The sequence below is a fragment of the Bemisia tabaci genome, chromosome 6, assembly GCF_918797505.1.
Source record: "Bemisia tabaci chromosome 6, PGI_BMITA_v3".
NCBI lineage: Eukaryota > Metazoa > Arthropoda > Insecta > Hemiptera > Aleyrodidae > Bemisia > Bemisia tabaci.
Genome location: NC_092798.1, coordinates 41,510,492 through 41,530,645, shown reverse-complemented (window position 1 = coordinate 41,530,645; position 20,154 = coordinate 41,510,492). Strand labels below are relative to the sequence as shown.

Below are 20,154 nucleotides of genomic sequence, written 5' to 3'. Positions count from 1 at the left end.
CCTCAGGCGTTGCCAAATTCCCTGTGATTAAACACGAATTTCCTAATGTACTAATGAATATTTTTCTTCAATTTTTTCGGATGCTTTTGTTCGCGATTTCGCCTAAAGTCCCTGAAAATTTCAAGGGAAGATATTTATATCTTTCCTTAAAAATAGACATTTTATTGAAGGAAATTTGGCAACTCTCGGTGGTTCATACGGCGTTCTTTCTTAGTGCGGTAGTCCAGGTCCCCACTGCCAAGCTAAGAAAAAACGCCGTATGATTCTTCAGGCGTTGCCAAATTCCCTGTGATATAATACGAATTTCCCGGTAAACTAATGAATATTTTCCTTCCAATTTTTCAGATGATTTTGTTCGCGATTTCGCCTAAAGTCGCTGAAAATTTCAAGGGAAAATATGTATAGCTTTCCTTAAAAATAGACATTTTATTGAAGAAAATTTGGCAACTCTCGGATGTTCATACGGCGTTCTTCCTTAGTATGGTAGCCCAGGTCCCGCTCCTGGCTCCCGGCTCCCGGTTTCAGGGATGAATGGACTCCGATCCGCACTTTCGTATGGTGCTGTGCTGAAGAAGAACGCCGTATGAACATTTGAGAGTTGCCAAATCGTCTCTCAGAAAACAAGTATTTTTGAAGGACGGTGTGGATATTTTTCCTTGGAAGTTTCAGACACTGTAGAATAGATTACGAACATGATTCTCCGAAAAATTGAGAGGAAAATGTCTAAAGGTTTTCCCGAAAATTCGTGATTTGTCTAAGAGAATTTGGTAACGTTTGGAGGCTCATGCGACGTTTTTCCTTAACACTGTTGTATGGTGTCCTCTGTTGGCTTCTTCTGTTTGGCCGGGCACCGTGGACAGGCAAATATTACACCATGGATGTTCCTTTTCCAAGAGCGGAGAGCCTCCGATTTTCACTGGTTGTAGTCTGTTAAGGTCGGGGTACACTTCCTTCACGCGAATGGCAGATTTTTCTCTGATTTAATACGAAACAGGTAATCATTTGGCTTTTTTCTTCCATTTGCCTTGAAGGATATTTTCATTCATAACTGTCCATATAAAAATAATGTTCAGAAATTTTCTCAGGAAAAACTAGAAGCGGGGTATTAAGTAAATCCCGTCACGACGTTATCATTTAGGGCGGTATAGTACTCTTTTCCGTGAAATGCACGATGATCGTAGTTTTTTCTATTCTCCTAATATTGAAAAAAAGTGGGGAAAATCAACCGTTTTCCCGAAAAATCGGACATTTTTCATAAATTAAACGTTCGATCGCGAGGCGAAAACGCCAGATCGTGGGAAACGGTCGGCGTTTTGGAACTTTCGGCACCCCTGCCAATAAGCTCTTCAATCGCAGTTTGCGAATTAATTTAACTTTTGCCTTACCCGAATGTATTACTTTTATTGTAATTGCTATGACTCTAAAATTAATTGCAGATTGTCTAGCTTCAGGATTTTCCCGATTCCATCAGGATTTGAGGTCAACCAGGATTCAAACCCGATTTCAACAGGATTTGAGAAAAAATCTGTCGTAAAATCAGGATTTGAGGAAAAATTGGTCGTAAAATCAGTATTGAGAAAAGAGATTTCCAGAACTTTGCTTTCGTATACGCTTATGCAGAAATTTTAATTTTTCTCCGCAATAAATCAGGATTTGAATAAATCATGAAATCAGGATTTAGCAGTCAAAAAACAGGAAAAATCAGGATTTCACAATATGAAAATAAAACTAGACACCCTGAATTGTCTCCGATCGAACGAGGCATGAACCAAAACGAACCTCCTCTTTCTCTCGTCGCTTCATTCGTCACCGAAACATGTCAGGAAATCCGCACCGGAGAGCTCAATTTTTCTCGCGTCCGTTCGGCGGTCCGTCCATCTGTCATCTCGGCGGATCATCCCACACGCACGCGCGAGCGAAACCACGTCGCGTCGCGTCGCGGGGCGGCACGCGTCGGAATGCTTTTTCGTGGCCACGCGCACGTCGCGTCGCGTCGCACGCGTCGACGTCGAGCCATCACGACGCTGTTCTCTTCCGATACAAGAAAGAGGCGTCCTCCGCGAATCCGTCGATCCTTGTTTCCCGATCGCACAATCGGCGGAGAAAGTCTGTCCGAAATGTCAACCGGTGCCCCTGCTGAAATTTGGAAATCGCTCGGTTGTCCTACGGAATCCGCCGCCATGAGAACGTTCTCTCTATTCGTTTTTTGGGCGGATTCCGTCCGTTCGATCGGACGGAGAACCCTGCCCAGGTCAACGGGCTGATAATTGAAGTCGATAGACAAAGGATACAAAGGGAAATGGAGTGATATCATTGGTGGAAGCGGGTGGTTCCAATGGACAGAGGAGGTAACTAATTTTCTCACCAACGGCAACCCACGAGGGCAGGCACGTATCCAGGATTTTTTTTCGGCAGGGGGGGGGGGGGGGGGGGCTTGTGGGGTCCTTCTACTACGGGGGGGGGGGGTCTGCGGGGTATGGAATACCCCTCAGGGCGAAGGGGGGTCCGGGGGTCCCTCCCCGGAAAATTTTAGAAATTTGTAACCTAATTAGACGCATTTTGAGGCTTCCGTGACGCAGATTTTCCATCAATGTCTGCAGAAAAATTACGTTTCCTTTTTGAAATTTCAGCAAAAAATGCGCATACGTGTTCAAAAAGATCCTGAAAATTTCAGAAATTTCAACTTTATTTGGACGCATTTTGAGGCCTTACATAGTTAGTCTATCATATTTCTCCCCTTATTGTTAGTCTCAAAGAACCACCTGTTTCAACCAATTATATCGATCCATCTCCTCTTTTTTTATATGTATTTTAGATTAGACATGTCGGATGGAAAAATCTAAAATCTAGTGGTTGAAGAGGGGACGGTTTTCATCAAATATTACCAGCGGTGCTGTGGCACCACCGGTCAATAAAGGAAAACTCTCCCAGAGTTGGAATCCAGTACCACTTGACATCTTGGTTCCTCAGTAGATTCGGCGTGAGGAACTCAGCACACTCAAAAAAAGCTCCGGCCGTGGAGGCCAGAAGCAGCGGACCTGGAGCACGGACTGGATGTGCTATATGGCACTACCGTTCGCCTACGCGCCTAACGGCCGGAGTGCTACGTGCGGGGACGACGCGGATTGCTACGGACATGAAAACCGTAAGTCGCGGCCTCGAGCGGCATAGGCAGCTTGCGCTCTCCGCGCTACTTACGGGCTGGACGGCCGGAGCTCTGCGCGCCGACGCTGTCCGCGACGTGGTGGATTTTTTCGGAACTACAGCTGAAAATTCACCATTAAAGTACATAGAAAAGAAAAACTTTCCAGCAAAGTTTTAAACATTGAGTGAATTATCTTGTGTCAATTTCTGAACAAGATTTTTTTTTCTTTCCTTCTTTTTAAAATAGGTATATATTTCTTTGTTGATAGTTCATAACAATTTAGTTTCAGGAAAGTTATGGATAATTCACTGTCTAAGAAAGAAAAAGAGCACATGAACGTTAGCTTGTTGATCATGTTTCAGATATCAAGAGAGATTTGAACTCCTTGGCTGATAGTTCAGCAAGTCAATTTGAGAAAAGAGATGAATCTTAGAGAAGAGATGATGCTTATTGAGAAAGAAAATCAGCATATGAATGTTAGCTTATTCATCGTGTAGAGATATCAAGAGAAATTTTCAAAAACCTAACTTTAATGTTGCAAGCTTTCCTAGAAATAAATAAACACTGGGGAAGCACTGGAAGGAACAAATATAGATAGATCAAAATTCTTGCTACCTATTTTAAATGTAGAACAGACTGCCCAAGGTATGATAAATTGCTAAAACTCATTGCAGCGAAAAATGTAAATTGAAAAATCATTTTTATCACTTGGCAGCCCGTTCTCAATAAATGTAATTACTTTCACTCAATGAGATTCAGCATTTGTCAAAAACAAAACCTGGTTCATCCCTCAATAAAAAATACGAATGCAAAGTAGGAAATCACCTAAATGATTAACAAAGGAAAACCACAGGCGTAGGTCTGGGTACTTACAGATTTTTACTCCTTACGATAAGAAGAGCTTCAGAATCTTGAAAATGAGGTTGAGAATATTTCAAAGTGTAAATTCAGTAGTAAAAGTTGACAAAACTTCAAGATATAACTCTCCGCAATAACTACTGGATACAATTTCCACAAAATATTAGCGAAGAAATATACCACCGAAAATTGTCACACTTGTTAAAATTGTAGATCTTCCCTTCAGCAAACTGAAGCGCGATTCACACAAAATTTTACCACTATTACGGTACACTGAGCTCCCATATTACAGTACACTGAGCTCCCTAGAATTGGGATATGGAATCAGAGAGATATTCACAGCAACAATGTTTGCACTGGCTCTTATCGGATAATCAACGCAGGCAAGATTGGCTTACCTATAGCTTCCGCTGGCGGACAGCTATTTTGGCAACCGAGAAGGGAGGTGTTGGATGTCGGAGAGTGAAATACTACCTACTCTCAATTGAAAACATTTAAGTATAAGCCAGAGATTAGATTGAAATGGAAGAAAAAATCAATCCAATCTTATTGAGCAAGCAAAGGTGGCACAATGAAGTTGCAATCGGTAAATAGACATTCTCGTGTCTACATTATCAGTATTTTAGTGTGGCGGTAATTTACTCTGTGGGAAGATGCGTGGCAGGTAATTGATTGCTTTTCTTTGATTTAAGTTCTTTCCCTTAGTAGGGGGAAAATAAGTGAATTGCAAACGAACTTACAGGAGGAGAGGATATGAGCTCAGTGCGTAGGTAAAACTGACAATTTTCACTTAACTCTCGTCGCATTTCCGAAATTATTTGACAAGCGTCATCACACAGAACTTTAGAATCAATCGTGCACCGCACAGAATCAAGAAAATATATCGAAAACCTCCTAAATTAAACGAAAAACGAACACACGTAATGAGCAATGACCAACAATGACAAGCAATTTACTAGATTCTAACCTCAATAAACAACGCTGAGTGGTGGCTCCCGAATATGTTCAAAGCTGGCGGCAACTTTAAATTCACGCACTGAATAACATTAACGTAAAATATTATAATTTTCTGCGAATATACACGTAGCCGTCTCAATTTTAATCTGATGGTGACGCCATTTTCCGAAAACTGAATCTCACCTCACTGCCAACGGCCGTGGAAGCGGTTGGGTCCGATCCTGAAACCCGTAACTTACGCTCGGCTCCCAACCGGTCTTACGGCCACGAAGGCCGCGCGGGTTCCACGGGACATCGGCCGCTGGGTCCAGTACTAGCTGGCGCACAGCACGTTAACGCCGGGATCACCAGTGTCCAGAGCAACCGGGTCACAGGGCCGTAGTTTTTTTTTTGAGTGACACGTGCCGGAAAAATGTGTCCAGATCATCTGAACCTGCCACTATCCTGCCAGTTCAGTTCTTCGTGGTTCCGGGAAAGGAACTCACTCGCATTTCCAGCTGAGCTCTGTTACAAATGTGCATTAACGCGGTCCAAGGTCCATTTGGAAACCAAGTCATTCATTTTACCGTGGAAACGCAGATGCCAATCAGTTGGGAATTAACGGATTCGCTCATGTTCGGTGCTCCCTTTCAGTGTCGGGGTCACGTCTGCGAACCTCGATTACAACTGTCAGTATCGTCCGTGACGTCCATGGATGTTTCCTTGTGAAAACTCTCGACTTTAATTTGAGGGAAATATCGAATTTGATGTGAATGAGGGAAGGAGGAATTCTTCAAAAATAATTGGAAAACCAGTTGGGAGAAATCCGAGGAGTATCGTGACAAAGAATACAAGCGAGTTACCTTATGGACATGAGTGTAGCGTCATAATAGTTACGACAAGGTCCAAAAATATTAATAATAATAATATTTAGTTTCAAAATGATTTTATGGCCGCACTGGTGATAATGAACCACTAGACAAGGCACGAATTCAAGCATTCTGATACGTGTTTCTTAACCAGAATTTCACGTAGAACACGATGCGCACAGATATTAACCTTTTTATTTCACATTGGTTACGTAGATTTTGAACTGCCCGCTCACAAGAAACTAAAGCTCCACGTGAATCAAATCGCGCACTACAACGGTTTCAGGAAGCCTCTCAATCGAGCAATGTTAATTTCCCACCATGTGTTGTTCAAACCATAAGCAATTTCCTGTAGCTTATCCAAAGCGTTAAGATCGAGGTTACCAGATTTTTATATCGCAGAGGCTGTCATGATAACTTTTAGCGCGCGCTGTGAATCACGTAGAGCATTGCGTTTTCATGAGCGGGTGGTTTGAATTCACGCATCAAGAATTATTGAATATTTTCGGTTTTTTTTTTCTTTTTTTTTTTTTCTTCTGCTTCTCTCTCTCTATTAGTGAGATAGGTAACTACAGAGTATTAATCCTAATTATGCTAGAAATATCTTCGTAAGGAGTTGATTTCGATAATTTTCGTTGCGCGCATCATGTTTTACGTAAAATTTTGGTTACGAAGCATGTATCAGAATGCTGAAATTCGTACCTTGTCTAGTGGTCCATTGCATCAGTCAGCCCGCTGTTTTGAATTTTAGTCAAAACTCAACACTCTTTTACTGAGATAAGGAGCTTCTCCAATACATGTAACCCTTACAAAAATCCTGTCGAAAATTCGCAACCGGCGCGAGTCATCGAAATGTATCCGTCGGAATCATCGGGCGCGGACAACCGCAAAGCCCCCCCCCCCCCCTTCCAGCAGCTTGCACACCTCGGATGTCCCCATCGATCGCGATCAGACGGATTACGAGCTCCTTACCATAATGGCCTAACGGTGATTCCATTATCCCAGGTCGCGGCGGGCGACGACGGGGTCAACGTCGGATCCAACTGGGTCAAAATCAGCCGGCAGAATCGGAATCCGTCGCCCCGGCCCCGTCGCCCGTCGCCGTCGCAGCTTATGAAAATCAACCTCATCGATTTGAGCCTGAAAGCTCGCGCCTGATCGAAGGTGTTGGTACACTCAACGGGACGATACGGCAGGCATGTCGCTGTTGTTTCATTTTTATTGAACCGAGTCTTGCTTCGAAAAATACGACCGCCCCACGACTGAGCTTTTGCGGTCTTGTTGTACGGGAATCTGTCAATTTTTCCTTTCATTTCATTTTTCTCTCCCTCCTCTTTTTTGAAATCAGCCTTTAAAAATTGAAGCAACTTATATTTTAAATTTGGTCTTTAATAAACAGTTAGTGATTAAAACAATTTATTTATTAACCACATAGAAATTAGTAGATCTCTAAGTTAAAGAACTTAAAGTTAAAGAAAATATAGTCATGGAGGAAGAATTTAAACATATCGAAACACTCTTTAACCGAAAAATAAACAAATTAAAACCAAGCAGTAGTAGTAGTAAAAGACAAATCCTTGAACTTAAATAATGTAAAACAAATAGAACTTCCTACAGGAATCTGCTCTGTAATTAATAATCCACGGTTTCTCGCATTTTTGGATAAAACATCCCATTTTCATATCATCGTTGGTGTCTCTTGATTATTTTCCGTGCATATTTTCTAAGTGATACAACGACGCACTATGCGTCTCTCTTTTCTTCGGCTGTTTTGCTCACGTGACTTTTGTAGCACCACTATAAATAAAACTGATGAAAAATTTCACGGCATGGAAACACCGAACGCGTGTCGATGACGGCGCAGAGATACAACTAGTCGTACTTGATGGATGTCCGTGTTGCGTGCGCAAAATTGAAGGCGCGATGGCGCGGAAGTCAACTCACAATGCTTTGCTGTATGCTCTGTGTTGCTAGTGAAACGTTTCTCCTATATTTAGAGGAAAAGTTAAAAAACGAGGTCCGTCCCCCCGCCCTTCGACTTTGTTGCTCGGGTAGCCTTTGAAGCACTACTTTTATTAAGACCGATGGAAATAAACACAATACGGAGGCAGAGCAAAGAAAAGATCGCGCAGTGCTGACGGCGCAGAGATACAACTATTCGTACTTGATGGATGTCCGTGTTGCGTGCGCAAAATTGAAGGCGCGATGGCGCGAGGCGTAAACTCGCTATGCTTTGCTCTGCGCTCTGTGCTACTGCTGTTGCTGCTTCAAGTGGAGTGTCGACGGTCAAGTAATCCAATTTTTTCCGTAGGAAGAAAAACTTGATAAAGGTATTGTTTTCGATTGCCCTCTCCTTATTCAAAATTTAAGCGTCGTGTCGTTACGTTTCGTGCAAAAGCTTATATTTATATTCTTGGAGGATCAGCGAGATTTGAGAGTTTTTGTGAAAGAATGCGTATTTTTTCGTAAGAATATACCGTTTTATTGGACGATGTGGGCTATGTTAATGGCTTCTGAATTTCTCTTCTCTGGTCATATGATAAAAATTTTTTTTATCACATTAAAAACAATCATTCTCGATTCTAGAAATCTACATTCTATGCAAAAGAACGTACAATTTTGCAGGCGAATTTGCCCACAGGAGAAATCGAGGAAGCTTTTTTGAGCCGGTATTTATGGGAATTCCTTTTGTTTGTCTATTTTTACCGCTGATATTTTCAAATAGCGACAAATCTATATTCTGTAGATTTTACGAACAAATTTACGAGTGAAATTTCAAGCACTGAAACGTGAATATTTTTCCCCCATTGAAATTATGACACGCCACTTCATCTCATCTTCCCTTTTCAACGCATCGCGCATTGAATCAATAATCCCACCGCCACACAGTGGAGCGAGTCAATAGGAGAGGTCGGTCACGAAATTTTTTACTATAACTGCAAATTTTGATGTTTAGTTCGTCAAATTTTAAATTTTAAGGGGTGATTCTTATGGATAATTTTACGAGAAAACCGATGGGACCATTTTTAAGACCATTTTTAGGACCTTGGGACCTAAAATATATTATAAAAAATCTTAATCTAATACTTATACTATAAATAAACCAACAGATATTAACTATAGACCTATACCCCATTATTTTTTGGATATTACTGTTGTTTAACCCTATCAAACTACCGAAGATAGCAGAACATTGAAATGCATTGTGGATTGTGTAAAAACGGAATTATTAGCTTTTAAAGTGTCCAAATTCTGTCCGACTTCTCCTATTGACTCGATCCACCGTGCGCCAGTACAAAACAACACACTCGTAGACAGGTAATATTGCATACACGACTTATTGAATGGTCTTTTTGCTCCAGTGAATTCTGTTATAGCTGTCTCACTCTCATCCGCGTTTACATTGCGGCGTCTTCTGCCCCGGCGACTATGACGTCATCATAATCCTCCAATAAGACCGTCGAGCCGGCAACGCAGCTACGTGGCCGCCGAAGCTCCCACGTCCAGCCTTGACCTTCCGGTCGGTGCGCGCGGCGGCCGCGTGAGGCGCACCGAAACCGCAGCCACAGTCGCCAATGCAAGTGCATGCCCGCGTGTGCATTGCACCTCGCTATTACCCCTATGCATCCCTAATGACCCCGCCCCCCAACCCCCCGCGGTCCAACCCCTCCCGCCCGAGATTGAGTTTGCTCGGAATGTAACCCCCCGCCCCCACATCCCAACCCTTAACGGATCGAATGCTATCTCGTGCATGATTGCCATGTTTCGCGAGGACGCGAGGGTCGCGGATTTTCGCGATTCCATTTTTCTGACTGATTCTTTGCATATTCGCTGTGCAGATGAATTTTCATTGTGCGTCTCTCTAGTTACACTTTTTTGATAGCTTAGACCAGCTTGAATCCGAATTTTCACGTTCGGTTCTACCGGAAGGGTTGCCGTTGTTGAAATACGGTGATGGGTGTCATCCACCAAGGTAAGTGCGTATCAGGGTCGTGTCCAACATTTGAAATGAAAAGAAGAAAGCAACATTGATATTTAGCCACAAATTCACAAATTTGTGGAAAATTTTGATAAAAATAACCATTTTCAAGTCATATTAGGGTCTTTTTTCAGTCAAAAAAATGAAAAATTTAGGATTTTCAGAGGATGGGAAAAGAGGGACACCGGACACGCACATAAAAGTTGTATTTAGGGTTTGATGCCCCCTCAAACTTCCCATCCTCAACTTAAACCTATTTTTGTCGTTTCATAGGTCAAAAATACGCCGGTAGCTTAAAATTATTCTGAATATATCAATTTTCTCCTGATTTGACCCGTAAAAGTTTCCATTTTGCAAAAAAATCAAAAGTAATATTTTCCAAAAGATTTGTAGGGACACATGTAGTATCAGTAGTAGTGTTTTCTCGGAAACATTTTGTTCACAAGAAGGTTGAACTATGAGTTCTGTCGACTGATTCACCCCTCAGGAATGTCGGACGATAGTGGCTGTTTCCGTTCCGGGCGGCAACGCCGGATTTTCCGGATTCCTGACGCCGATATGTTGGGTGCACCGCAGTAAATTGCGGATAATCAACGTCTCTTCCCTTTTTTCGATCCGGAGCCAGGGCCGACCGCGACTATCAGTTTTAGTGGCTCGTAAATATTTACGGCCGAGTTTTGTAGGTTACAATTTGGTTACAATGATACCCGGGGCCCCGGGCTCAGGTGCAGCAACTTGCACTCCGCTCCGCCAGGCGGGAACCGCGTAAGTCATACGGAAACCGCCTGCAGATACGAGGTTTTTCCTCGGAACTTCCACTCTCGCCGCCGGTAACTCCGATGGCAATAACACCAACATTAACACCAACAATGGAAGCTCCGTTCCAACTCCGCGGTGTTAATTTATCCGCAATCTCATCCCGGGTGAGGGCATTGCTACCGTGGTCAGGAAAAACGACGTATGAACACTCGAACGTTGCCAAATTTCCTCCGATAAAACCCGAATTATCGAGAAAACTCGAGAATATTTTTATTCAAAATTTTCGGAGAGTTCGATTCGCAATTTTTCCTACTGCGTTTGAAAATTTCAAAGAAAAATTATACTTAACTTTTCCCACAAATAAATATTTTAAGCATGGATATTTGGCAACATTCGATTGTTTTTACGGTGTTTTTCTCAACACGGCAGATTGGTGCCTCTTTCTCCCTTATGTTCTACGGAGGCTCTTCGAGGATGCATCGGGTGAAGTGAGGGACGGGGGATAAAAAAAGTCTCAGTGCGAATATGTTCACCGCGTATCTTCGCCCGTGACTGCTTTTAATTTCCGTGTTCCGACGATGAAATCTTTGTAAGAATATTTTCACGGCTCTAGAAGTTAAACCCCAGTGTTTAAAGAATGTTTTCTTATTTCTTATTTAACTGCGAGCCATTAAAATTATGACTGGATTTATTGAAAGTGATGCTAAGTAAAAACTCTCCACGTTTATCTTTTTGTCCTACTTTTTTCGTGAGCAACAAAAGTTCACTGACTTTCTCAGTCAACGCTTCACCTAAGCGCGTCGAAGGAAGGAGACTTTGCTACTAATTTTGAAATTGACCGATTCTAAATTCTTCTCAAAATTGTGTCTTTTTAAAATTTTTGTCAAGAGGATTCATAAAAACACATACCTTTTGTCGTTATTTTTGCAAACGACTGCTGCCAGCTTTTAAAGCATGAAAACTGTACCCAAAATGTCAAGGCATAAAGGAAAATTTTTCTATTTCTGAAGTTCCTGTAAAATGTAGTATATATTTTTTACAGATTCGAGAAAACAAACTTTGCAAAAGAAAATCGAGAGGCATAAGACCGTTTTTAAAATGAATTATAGAAATTCCCATGTTTTGGTGTCGATAGATGGTCGTTTGATCAAGTTGCATCTGTGACATACAACCTACTTGTTTTGTGACACGGAAATATTGTTAGTTTGGCCAGAGAAAGTCGGGATAAGCCCTTAAAAGGATGCAAAATTTCTATACAATATCTGAGAACTTCCTGATATTTGACTGTAAGAAGAGCCGTTGATACCAGGATATGATGTTACCGATGAAACGCAGAGCTCTGACCGTGGATTCTCTTATGCATTTAGATAGAATTTATCGGTTTCACGCTACTTATGTATGCATGAGGAAAAGCATCGATCGATCACATACTTTCACCATTCCTTGCTTCCTTGATTATACATTTTCGCAAGTATACTTGAAGAACACATATGATAAATAATTCAATCAACGATTCTGCAGATGTCTCTTTATATTTGCATGCCAAGGACTTGATTCAGAAAATACGCATGACTATAACGGCGTCAACATGCTTGATCGAATCGGGGCGTCAACAGATAATTTTTTTAATTCCAGAAACTTTTTATGTAACGGTCATAATTGTAATGGAATAATTGGGGACCCTGCTCTTATTTATTCAACTCTTTCATCCGTGCTTTAAGGTACATTTGCAGCGTTTCAGGGCGTTAAGTAGTTTGCTTAGCTATTCAAAAAATAAGACGAGAGAAAATGAGAGAATGTATAAAATGCAGTTTGGTTGATTCCGGCTATATGTGCGTCTATTTAATCTCGAAAATTTGCCCGAAGAGAAGATAGGTTTCCATCTTTCATTGTGTGATCAAACTTTTTCATACAAGTAACCATGCATTCCATATTTCAATTATCCGACGCTTGTGGAGGCTCTGATCGGCCAACTTCTGGGAAAGCGATGAAAGCCACGGATTGAAATTTCGTCCCGCCGCTGTGAGACCAAACTTTTTCATACAAGATACAAGTACCCATTGCAAAAGCCTTAATCTCTTCCTTTCAATTTGCCGACACTTGTTGAGACACTGATCGGTCAATTTCCAAATTCCGGGAAAGCGATGGAAATCACGGCTTGAAAATCCGTCTCTCCGCTGTGAGACCAAAGTTTTTCTTATAAATACCCATTGCAAAAGCCCTGCCTGATTTCTATTTTTCAATTTTCCAACACTTGTGGAGACCAAGAGACTCTGATCGGCCAACTTCTGGGAAAGCGATGAAAGCCACGGATTGAAATTTCGTCTCGCCGCTGTGAGACTAAACTCTTTCATACAAGATACCCTAGCAAAAGCCTTAATCTCCTCTTTCCAATTTTCCGACACTTGTTGGGACTCTGGTCGGTCAACTTTCGGGCATGCGATGGAAATCACGGCTTGAAAATCCGTCTCTCCGCTGTGAGACCAAAGTTTTTCTTATAAATACCCATTGCAAAAGCCCTGATTTCTATTTTTCAATTTTCCAACACTTGTGGAGACCAGGAGACTCTGATCGGCCAACTTCTGGGAAAGCGATGGAAATCACGGATTGAAATTTCGTCTCGCCGCTGTGAGACTAAACTCTTTCATACAAAATACAAGTACCCATTGCAAAAGCCTTATTCTCCTCTTTCCAATTTTCCGACCCTTGTTGAGACTCTGATCGGTCAACTTTCGGGCATGCGATGGAAATCACGGCTTGAAAATCCGTCTCTCCGCTGTGAGACCAAAGTTTTTCTTATAAATACCCATTGCAAAAGCCCTGATTTCTATTTTTCAATTTTCCAACACTTGTGGAGACCAGGAGACTCTGATCGGCCAACTTCTGGGAAAGCGATGAAAGTCACGGATTGAAATTTCGTCTCGCCGCTGTGAGACTACACTCTTTCATACAAGATACAAGTACCCATTGCAAAAGCCTTAATCTCCTCTTTCCAATTTTCCGACACTTGTTGGGACTCTGATCGGTCAACTTTCGGGCATGCGATGGAAATCACGGATTGAAATTCCGTCTCTCCGCTGTGAGTTCAAACTCTCTCATACATGTACCCATTGCAAAAGCCTTAATCTCTTCCTTTCAATTTGCCGACACTACTTGTTGAGACACTGATCGGTCAATTTCCAAATTCCGGGAAAGCGATGGAAATCACGGCTTGAAAATCCGTCTCTCCGCTGTGAGACCAAAGTTTTTCTTATAAATACCCATTGCAAAAGCCCTGCCTGATTTCTATTTTTCTATTTTCCAACACTTGTGGAGACCAAGAGACTCTGATCGGCCAACTTCTGGGAAAGCGATGAAAGTCACGGATTGAAATTTCGTCTCGCCGCTGTGAGACTAAACTCTTTCCTACAAGATACAAGTACCCATTGCAAAAGCCTTAATCTCCTCTTTCCAATTTTCCGACACTTGTTGGGACTCTGATCGGTCAACTTTCGGGCATGCGATGGAAATCACGGATTGAAATTCCGTCTCTCCGCTGTGAGTCCAAACTCTCTCATACATGTACCCATTGCAAAAGCCCTAATTTCTGTTTTTCAATTTGCCGACACTACTTGTTGAGACACTGATCGGCCAACTTTCGGGAAAGCGATGGAAATCACGGATTGAAATTCCGTCCCTTCGCTGTAAGACCAAACTTCCTCATAAAAGCACCCGCTTTGCCAAAGCCTTAATCTCTGTTTTTCAATTTTCCGACACTTGTTGAGACTCTGATCGGTCAACTTTCGGGCATGCGATGGAAATCACGGATTGAAATTCCGTCTCTCCGCTGTGAGTCCAAACTCTCTCATACATGTACCCATTGCAAAAGCCCTAATTTCTGTTTTTCAATTTTCCGACACTTGTTGAGACCCTGATCGGCCAACTTCCGGGAAAGCCATGGAAATCACGGATTACCCAACTCAGCACCTGTCGCGTTGGTAGCTACCATTACATAAAACCGGGAAAGCACTCTCATGATCTCATGCTGGAATCGATCAAAAAGCGCGAGCACGGACTGACGGACTCGGATATTACAATAAGCGTGGCCTCGGAGGAAATCACTTCGCCACTCGGACGGGACGGCACCGGCGACAAACGGATCGGAAAGCAATTTGATCCAGCCGCCTCAAAAATCCATTTAATTTATTCACAAGCGCGCCGGCGCATGCTTTCACCCGGCTGAAATCGCACTCGATTTTGTGTGAGTCGTGTTTTGTTGCCGATTTGTCGGAAACTCGATATTCCGAGACGGATTGGTGGAAAATTAAAATCAGATTGGGTGCCCTTATAACTCTAGGGGCCAGGAAAATTGGGACATTTTAGAAGTCTGTAAAACTCTGGAATTTTGAAGAATTTTCAGTAGTTTTCTTAGTGTACAACTGCCACACTAATTCAAGTAAAATTTAATACCAAAACACTCATAAATAAAAACGAAAGTTAACTCGTTCCCGGAGGCCGCACAAGGAATATGATCCAAATTTTAAAAAAAATACGCCGGCGTATGCTTTCACCCAGCTGAAATCGCGCTCGATTTTGTGTGAGTCGTGTTTTTTTGCCGATTTGTCGAAAATTGATATTCCGAGACGAATTTGTGGAAAATTAAAATCAGATTGGGTGCCCTTATATCTCTGGGGGCCAGGAAAATTTGGACATTTTAGAAGTCTGTAAAATCCTGGAATTTTGAAAAATTTTCAGTAGTTTTCTTAGTGTATAACTGCCACACTGATTGAAGTAAAATTTAATACCAAAACACTCATAAATAAAAACGAAAGTTAACTCGTTGCAGGAGGCCGCACAAGAAATATGATCAAAATTTTAAAAAAAAATACTCACTTGTACCTTAGTGAAATACCTGTCGAGTCACGGAAGCCATTGCTCTTTCTGAGAGGATTTGTTTTGTGACAACAAATGTATTTTTGTCATATCACAATTTTTTTACTTATTTCAACTAAACAAACATTGCTACTCAGAGACTTTCGTCGACACCGCTAACAATTTACACAGCGTAAAAAGCGTTTTTTTGACTTAGAGTTTTTCTCAGCACGAGCAAAAACTGTTAAGGAGTACCCTTAGTTATCTCGAAAAAAAAGATAAAAAATCCAATATTTTTCAGTCTGAGAAGCCGGTATTCTTGTGAAAACAAAGCCAGGATCGTGATAGTAATGGAAAATCTGGGTTCAGAAAAACCTGGAAGGCCAGAGCAAAGTCAGGAGATTTTGTCAAGGGTCAGAAATGTCTGTATCTGCAGGAAAGACTACATTGAGCGCGAGATTTCGTCGTCGTCCCCCCCCCCCCAAAAAAAAAATAAAATTAGCATTTCTTTTTCTCCTTTTTTGAATTTAGAGAAAAGTTCAGGGAATCTTCCTGAAATTTGACTGATAATTTTTTTCTCCAGATACTTCTTTTTAGTCAGGGGAAAGTCAAGAAATTTTCACATTTTACCTTATAGTTGCCACCTTGAAACCTGATTTTTCTTATTGTACATTTCACTTTCCTCGCATTGCCACCGCCCATTCCACCTCGAACCGATGACGAAACGACCGGGCATTCCACCCGAGAATCTCGCGTGCTGCGCATGCGCACAGGACGACTATTTTTCGCGCGGCGGCGGAAAGAAAGTGAAACCGGTCGCCGCGGTCCCGCGACTAGGAGGGGGGGGGGGGTTAGTATCGAATCGATTATCGGCGCCTGTTTAGCATGGACTCGTAATTCATATTTTCAGAGTAATTCCGCCGGACCGAACCCGGACCGCTCGTTTGTTTACACTGATCGGCTCGTTGGCGCTGGTGTCGCTTCGCCGCGCGGCGCACAGTGGACCGAGTCGATCAGAGAGGTCAGGCATGAAATTTTCGACTCAAATTGCAAATTTTGATGTTTATATCGTCATATTTTGGACTTATCGGGGCGCTTCCAGCAGAAAATTTTACGAGGAAACCAATGGAAGCATTTTTTGAACATCAAAGATTTGTATAAACGGAGTTATAAGTGTTTAAAGTTTCCAAACTTCATCCGACGTCCCCTATTCTGCCGTGCTAAGGAAGAACGCCGTATGAACATTCGAGAGGTGTCAAATTTCCTCCGATAAAATTTTTATTTTTAAGGAATGTTATGAATATTTTTCCTTGAAATTTTCAGGAATTTTAGCTGAAACTGCGAACAAAATTATCTGAAAAAGTAGAAGAAAAATATTTTTGAGTTAACCTGAAAAGCACTAAGGGAAAACGCCATATGAACCTTCAGGCGTTGCCAAATTTCCTCTGACAAATCACTGATTCTCGGGTAAATTTTTAAATATTTTTCTGCCAATTTCTAAGATAATTTTGCTTGTAATTTGATCTGAATAGTGTGAAAATTTCAAGGGAAAATATTCAAAATTTTCCTGAATTATAAACACTTTATCGTAGGAAATTTTGCAACTCTCGAATGTTCATACGGCGTTCTTCCTTAGCACGGCATAGTATCGACTCGATCCATTGTGCGGCGCTGTCGACGTAAAGCAACGCCGCGCTGCGGACCGGGGGCTCGGCGTAATTGGTCGTTTTCCTGATGACGTCATCGAGATTCAAGTGTCCGAGTAGGATAATGGTGCAGTTGCCCTGCGACACGGGGTAGGAAGGAGGAAGTCGCCTCCAGACGGGAGAGTGACCAGTGACATGACACGTCTTTTCAATCAGAGGGATTACATTTATGTAAATTCAATTGCGAGGCACCAGGCGCTGCCTTTTTTATGGGACTCTTTGGCAGATGGGCTCATCTCGAACGGAAATCACTGATGTCGAGGAATTTGTTTGGTGAGTGAAATCTTGGACGTTGGGTGAGGCCATCTCCTCAGATGGCCTCACCTGATTTGAACAAAGTTTAGTTAGTAGGAACTAAGTTCATTGATTCCTTCACATTGGTTCCTTCCCGCTGATGTTGCTCGTGAGAGGAATTTGCGATTTGACCATCGATTCTCATGTAAAAGTTCGCGAGAAACACGATGGCGTCAGTGGTTTTCTCTGAAATCAACTCCCAAGCTCAAAAAAAGCTCTCGAGTTGAGGCCAAAATGGTTCACGCTATCATGAGAGTCCACCTCTATATCAAGACAAACTCTCCATGCAAAGATAAAGAGTAAATACATTGACAGGGCTGCATGTTTATTTGGGGACTCTAAAACTGAAAACACGGCATCACTGCAATTGTATATGCTCCCTTTCCTTGCATGGGGAGTTCGTTTTGATGTAGAGGTGGACTCTCAGGACAGCGTGGGATATCCCCTCCATTTTGGCTTCAGCTTGAGAGCTTGTTTTGAGCTTGGGAGTTGATTTCAGAGAAATCAGTGGCACCATCGTGTTTCTCGGGAACTTTTACCTTTAACTTATGAGAATCAATAGTCAAATCGCAAATTTCTCGCACATGCAACATCTCCATTCAGCCTAAATGCAATTTTCTTGTATGAATCTGATTCTTCGAAGGTAAAACTATTTTTGAGAGGGAATACACCGGGGAATCTTCCAAAGGAATTGTGTGCATGACACATTTGTGAAAGCACCCATCTGTCTTGAGGAGGAATCAAAAAGAGATGTCACTCTCTCTTGTCTCTTATTTGTATGTCTCCTAATCAGAGGAGCCCAAAAATTCGGTTCCTCGTCTATTTAGAGCAGTATTTTTAGTCGCTTACGCTGAAAATGTGCTTCAAACACGTATGATTAGTTCGGAAAAATACGAAGTGAATTGCTTTTCGCAAAGGTGAAACGAGAATAACGCCGTTATGCGAAAATGGTCCAACTCTCTTGCCTTTTCGTTCTCAAGATAACCTAAATTAAGCATTTCATTATCTGCACGCTAAAAAAAATATTATTTAATTTAGAAAATGAAAGAACAATCGGTTCATGTAACTATATACTCTCCTTACTAGGAGCCCCATCCTCGGTTTATAACCGAATTTTTTCTACCGTTCTGCTTGATTTGAAAGCTCGCAACAGAAGATACAGTTACATGAACCGAACATGTAGAGCACGGTTCATTTACTTTTTCCTAGTGAACTATTCAAACATCCTGTTACTTACAGTATCCGGGCCGCATTTTCAGCGTTTCTTTTCCATGTGTTTTTTTTTATGAAGCTACCGCACCGGAGAGTCCGTTTCGGTCTAACAACGTATGTGCAGCGGTATCGCAGTTCAGTGTCGTCGTATCGCGGCGGCCAATGAACGGGCCTCCGGCACTTTAGTTGCCAGCACAGCCAAAAAATCTCGATTCCCCGGATACCACACGTAAGATAGCTTTATCGACGAATTTAATGACGATTTGGCAACGACCCTGTGGTCCGGAACCACGTAACCGATCGCGAACAATGCGGCGAATTTTTTGCCCCCTTCCCACCTTTACGCTGCCACCGCGCCCATTTATCCTGCCGGCCCGGGCGAGAACCGCGTATCTGAATGGGTTAGTGGTTTGGAGATAGGCGGTTTTGGTTCTGGAATGGGAGTATTGTACTCGTGAATCGGTGTCGAGCTCATAGTCGGAGCCGCTCGATGAGGTGCGGAGTCCACCGATCGGGAAGTTGAAGATGCGACTTAATTAATCGCCGGAGGGTCGCGGAGAAAGTCGTTGCGCGTTGCATGCAAGCGCCGTGAGTCCACCGGGCGAGCCTTGAAATTTGCGGAATTTGCCGAGTGGAGTCATCCGGACTTCCGTGACGCGCTCTGGAAGAACGGCGTATGAATCATCAACGATGAGCAGAGACAAGAGACCCTCCTCTGGCCTCCTAGCGACAGGTGGAAGCTTATACTTTCGGGGTTTCAACAATTCCGAAATGGACAATTATTAGGGAGCAACAGTCATCACCCTAGTTTCGGCTGTTGACTTACCTACATGGTCGATGATGAGCTTCGGATGACGTCATGAGCCAAACAACTTTTCCAAACGTCGGCCATTTTTGGCTTGTTTGCAAAACGAAACTGCCAGCACGTTGTTGAACATCAACCATGTAGGTAAGCCAACAGTAGAATGCTGAAGTCCCGAAAGTAAAAGCTTCCACCATGGCCAAGATACTAGTGGAGGGTCTCTTGTCTCTGACGATGAACAACTATTAAATCATCAATAATCAAACTTATTAGCAATAATAACTTATCTTTGACAGGTGTGATCTAGATGCTGATGAGGTCTAATGGGATCCAAAACGATATAGATTTCTCGGCGTGACCCCAACTTAATATCATCCCTGGTGCATTTGCCTGGACTGGGCACTTACCCCCCTTAGTATCGTACTGATACTCATTAGAGCTCAAATTTTTGACTCTGATTGAATTTTTTTAACTCTTTGGCCTTGCTTTTTCCCCAAAATAGTGTAAACTCACCACTATTTTACCATGTTGTTACATACAGTTTCGGCTACATTGTTAGTGTTTTTTGCTTGCTTATTGATAGATGAACAATAAAAAATAATGAAAAAAATATTAAAAGAAATAATTAAAAATCGTTATCATTCCCACAAGCTTTCTGACCTCTAAGGCAATTGAGGAGATTTTAAAACCCAATTTTCTCTTTTTTTGAAGATTGTCTGTAGGTGTTAGTAAAAATAAACGTT

The 20,154-nt window shown here is 42.2% G+C and overlaps 2 protein-coding genes across 4 annotated transcripts in view; both read left to right on the top strand.

The window, feature by feature from the left end:
* The window catches only part of LOC109036419 (uncharacterized), a 685,415-nt gene that overhangs the window by 322,197 nt on the left and 343,064 nt on the right, over positions 1-20,154 (top strand). The window lies entirely within an intron of this gene.
* The window catches only part of LOC140224772 (uncharacterized), a 228,378-nt gene that overhangs the window by 111,530 nt on the left and 96,694 nt on the right, over positions 1-20,154 (top strand). The gene's annotated exons all lie outside the window — the stretch shown is intronic.